Source organism: Orycteropus afer, unplaced genomic scaffold (genome assembly GCF_000298275.1).
Source record: "Orycteropus afer afer isolate SDZICR_OR568_19922 unplaced genomic scaffold, OryAfe1.0 scaffold00712, whole genome shotgun sequence".
Taxonomy (NCBI): Eukaryota; Metazoa; Chordata; class Mammalia; order Tubulidentata; family Orycteropodidae; genus Orycteropus; species Orycteropus afer.
Window position 1 is genome coordinate 179,867 of NW_006922299.1, and position 5,462 is coordinate 185,328.

Here is a 5,462-nt window from a genome sequence, read left to right on the forward strand (position 1 = left end):
CCCACCAGCCACTCCTCAGAAGGAAGGTTGGGCAATCTACTTCCATAGTGATACCGCCTTGGGAGCCCAAGGAGGGGTCACTATGAATTGGATCCAACTCCAAGGCAGTGGGTTTGGTTTTAGTTTTTACATTAGGTTAGAGCAGTGGCTCTCATTCGGGGATGATTGTGCCCCCCGTGGGGTACTTGGCAGTGTCTGGAGACATTTTGGTTGTCATACTGGGGCCAGGATTCTGGGGTGGTGCTGCTCCAGATTTTCCTTGATCCCTGCCCTAGAGATTTAGAGTTGCCTTAGATTATAACTGAAGCGTCTCATTTCAAGCATCAGGTCAGAAGAACATGATTTGAAATTGTTTTGTTTAAAACATATGGAATCTCTCTTATATTGCAGCCCCCACACAACAAAGAATTAGCCAGGCCCAGATGTCATTAGGGCCGAGGTGGTGGGGCCCCAGGCTCAGTCGCCGCAAAGGTTAAGTGCAGTAACAGATGTTTTCTAGGCATTTCAAGAAACGGAACAAGAACTGATTTTTGTTTTCCTCTTGGAGGAATTGGAGGCATTATTTGAAATACTTGGTAGGTAAAATCTTTAACTAACTGTTGATGAAAGTGCCCACATACATTAGACAGTCAGTATTCTTTAATAGTAAATAAAATAAGCTATCCAAGCGGGATTTTTTAAAAAAAGTGACCCCAGAATATTAGCAGAAGTTACTTAAGAACCTGAATCTATGAGATAATAGAATTCTTTTCCCTCAATAAGTATTTATTGTCCCATCCTTCCATTCATTTGCTCATAAATGTTTATGATGTAGGAGCCCTGGTGGCGCGATGGTTAAGCTCTTGGCTGCTAAGTGAAAGGTCGCAGTCTGAACCCACCCAGTGGCTCCGCAGGAGAAGAGACCTGGCAATCTGCTCCTGTGAAGATTATAGCAAATGGGACTGTTGTTGTTGTTGTTATGTGCCGTCGAGTCGGACCCGACTCATAGTGACCCCTTCTTGGGTTTCCAAGGCAGTATCACTACAGAAGTAGATTGCCCAGTCTTCCTCCCGAGGAGTGGCTGGTGGGTTTGAACCGCCAGCCTTCTGGTTAGCAGAGCTCCTGGCAAATGGGACTATAGGCAAATGGGACTCTGCCCACCAATATATGTAGGTTTGACAAAGGCTATCTGTATCTCTGTACTTGTATGTGCTTCAAATACATTCATTAATATAGTTGAGCATACAGGGCACAAAACTATGAAAACATCTTAGTTATAACCAAACACCTTAAGGAAATGAGTTGCTGGGCATGGAGGCTCAGGACCATAGTCTCAGGGTACACTAAGGTCAATTGGTATAACCTAGTCCACAAAGACACTGTTCTCCATCCTACTTTGGTGAGTAGTTTGTGAGCAGTGATCTAAGGTGCAACTATTGGTCTCTCCCCATCTGAAGCAAAGAATAGTGAATAGAATCAAAGATGTAGGGAAACAATGTGTCCAATGGACTAATGGACCATGTGAACCCCAGCCTCCACAACCCTGAGACCAGAACTAGATGGTGCCCGGCTACCATTGCTGACCACCCTGAAAGGGATCACAATAATATAACCTGGACAGAATGGGGGGACATGTGGAACAAAACTCAACATCATAAAAATTATCGGGCTTAATGGTCTGATGAAGACTGGTGGAACCCCTGAGACTATGGCCCTTAGACACCCTTCAAGGTAGGAACTGAACTTAAGTCCCGTGACTCAGCTATCAGCCCAACGATAGATAGGCCTATAAGGTGAACAGTAAGTAATATCAGGAGGGTATGCACTCATTAGAACAATCAAGCATATGAGATCAAGAGGATAGTATTTGCCCAGGGATAGAACTAGGAAGGTGGGAGAGGATGGGAAGAAAGGAGGAAGAGAAAGGTTAGGTGCAGGGAGGAAGTGGGAAGAATGCTGTTACAATATGAGGATTGCAGTAAATATCACAAAACAGAATGGGTATGGATTGTTGAATGGAAAACCAATTTGCTTTGTCAATTTTCACCCAAATCATAATATAAATAAATAAGACCAAAACCAAACTCACTGCCATCAAGTTGATTCCAACTCATAGCAACCCCCATTGGGTTTCCAAGGCTGTGAATCTTTACAGAAGTAGATCACCCCATCTTCCTTCTGTGGAGTGGCTGGTGGGTTTCAACTACTGACCTTCTGGTTAGCAGCCAAAAGCCTTATCCACTACATCACCAGAACTCATTATCAATAAATAAAGTTAAAAAAATTTACAGTTTAGGAAACCCTATGGGGCAGTTGTTCTACTCTGTCCTAGAGAGTTGCTATGAGTTGGAATCGACTGGGTGGCATCCAACAACTCTAGGCTGGGCACTCTGGGAGGTAATGTGGATACAGAGATGAATAAGATGTTGTCTCTGTCCTAAAGCCCCCAAACTGTTTCTCCAGACACAGAATCCTGAGCCTTTTGGAGACAAATGCTAGCTGGTCAGAACAGTCACCAATCAAGCATCTTATGAACACAGTTTCTTTTAGTAAGCTCAGAGATAGCTGCTTCGTAAACCAAACCTAAATCTGTTGACAGAGTCGGTTCCGACTCAGGGCAGTCCCAGGTGTATCAGAGTAGAATTCTGCTCCGTAGGGTTTTCAAGGGCTGTGATCACACAGAAGTAGATCAGCAGGCCTTTCTTCCATTGTGCTGCTGGGTGCATTCGACTGGTCAGCCTTGTGAGTGCACATTTTGTGTGCCACCCAGGGACTTAGGGATGCTTCACGGAACCCCAGATTTCTCTGCTCCACGTGTTTGGAAATAGTTTGCCCTAATGACTTCCCAGGGCTCTTAGCAATCCTTAGTCTATGAATTTTCTTCATTGCTCTTCATTCACAACAATACAAGAACAATTCGACGTTTTAAACAAAACAATTTCAAGTAATGTTTTGTTTGTTTTTCCCACATGGCCCTTGAAATGAAGTGCTTCAGCAGTAATCTAACTCCACTCTAAATCTCTAGAGCAGTGCTCCTCAAACTTTGTTGGAGTTTCTTGCCATTGAGCATATGCACAGCAGAATGAGACGTTGCCCGGTCCTGCGCCACCTTCACGACTGATGGGATGCCCGTATCCATTGTTGTGGCCACAATGTATACTGAGTGCTTTCCAAACTAGGAGCTCATCTTCCAGCACTATATCAGACAGTATTCTGCTGTGTTCCACACCGTTACGCTGATTTTCGAAAATATATCAAACATTAGCTTGAGGGCCCCATCTCCAGTGTCTGACTGAGCATTTCTAATAAGTTCCCAGGAGATGCTGATGCTGCTGGACCAGGAGAACACTGCACTGTACCAAGCAAAACGATAATGATCCACTGGAAAGGTCCCAATGCCAGCAATTGCAATACACTTCTCCTAGACAAATGATCAAAAAGAAACTGAGAGCTGACTGTTTCTTTATCACTGACCCCATTATGCCTGATAACATTTGGAGAGAAATAGTCCTAGTTACGTGAGCCCAAACCTATATCTATATGTACAACTCAGAGTGCAATATGATTATTGTATGCTCCATGCAAACTAATTTACTATAATATTCTAGGGCAATGGTTAGAGCACTTAGGGAAAACCTGAAGGTTGCACAATAAAAATCAAATGCTTACTTTTACTCACTATTTTAAAAATATTTCTAGTTCCTCATGGCAAGTGGAATCACCTCTGGAATACGTTGTCAGCAATACAGATGGACGTGGGGTAGGAAGGAGGGAGTTGTGAGGGAACAGCTAGTCAGAATCAATATCCCTAGGTAAGGCAAAGACCATTATGTATTAATCAAAATCTACCCTTTCTCTTCCTTGATTAGACTCTGTTACTGAGCCTCCCTTGCAGTTAGAGATGCCCATTGAGCTGAGATGGGGCCAGGAAATGGGGATGCAAATGATATCCGGCCTGACCCCTAAAACCTCCCACAGGAAAGCCTCTTCATTCGCTCCCTCCCCAGCCTCACTTTCATCACCTGGATGTTCACATCCAGGGTGACCTTGAAAGTGATGTGTTGAAGATGGCGGAGGCTCTGGCAGCCTGAGCTCCAGGATGACTGCATGGACGCCTGCCAGCAGCATCATTCCTGCCTGCTACTCATTGGACTTGAAAGGAATGAGAAGTAGATGTCTATTAAGCTGCCGATGTTTCGGGGTCCATCTGTTATAGCAGCTAGCCCTCCTCTAATTGATACACTAGCCATTCATGGGAACTGTTGCCCACTTAGTTAGCAAGAGTAGGATTCATAGTGATGGGAAGAACAGGTGAACTTTCAAGTGCTTAGTTCTTTTTCCTGATTCTGAACCCACTTTCTGGCTCCTTCCTATGTCTCATTTCCACTGAAATTTGATAGGAATTCTCAATTTGAGCTCAGAATTTAAAAGTATTCATCTATCAAAGGGGCAAAAAGATTGATTTGATACTGTGTAATCCCACTTACATAGGCACATGTGTAGAGACCAAAGTTTATTAATGGTTCCCAGGACTGGGAAGGCAGGAGAAGAGAAAGGGAGAATCTTTGCTTAGGGGACACCGAGTTTCTGTTAACGGTGATGGAATAATTTGGAAATGGATAGTGGTGATGGTTGCACAGTAAACCAAAACCAGACTCGTTGCCATGGAGTCGATGCTGACTCACAGCGTCCCTAAAGGACAGAGTAGAACTGCCCGAGAGGGTTTCCAAGGCTGTGATCTTGACAGAAGCAGACCATCACATCTTTCTCCTGTTGAGTGGCTGGTGGGTTCAAACCGCAGACCTTTTGGTTAACCGAATGCTTTAACCACTGTGCCACCAGACCTCCTTTGACCATAATGTGGCCTGTAACTCTTATAAACATAATCAATGTCACTGAATTGCACACGTATAAAATGTTTCATTGGCAAATGCTTTATTATATATATCTTTTACCACAAAAAAACACAAAATGATCACACACACACATGCACACATGTAAAAGATGGATTGGAGGTTTTTCTTTACATCCCTCTGACAAAGCCTAGCATTCAGGCCGGGCAGGCAATAGGGCAACATGAAAAATCATAAGATTAAAAGAGCCCAGGGAATTAAAAAACAAAACAAAACAAAAAAAAAAACCCACACACATTTGGGTAAACTATCCCTAATTGTCATACGTGAATATTATTATTGTCATAAGCCTTTTATTATTGTTTTTAATTGTCGTCGAGTTGGCCCCTGACTAATGGGGTCCCATGCACAATGGGATTGAACCACTGTGATGCACAGGAGTTTCATATTCAGAAGAGATCACCAGACCTTTCCTCCTACTTTGTCTTAGTTTGGAAGCTCTGCTGAAGCCTGTTCGGCATTATAACAGCACGCAAGCTTCCGCTGACAGACAGGATGGCTGCCTTGGCTAGAAATTGCACCTGGGTCTCTCCAGTGGAAGGTGAGGATTCTACCACTGATGCACGACTG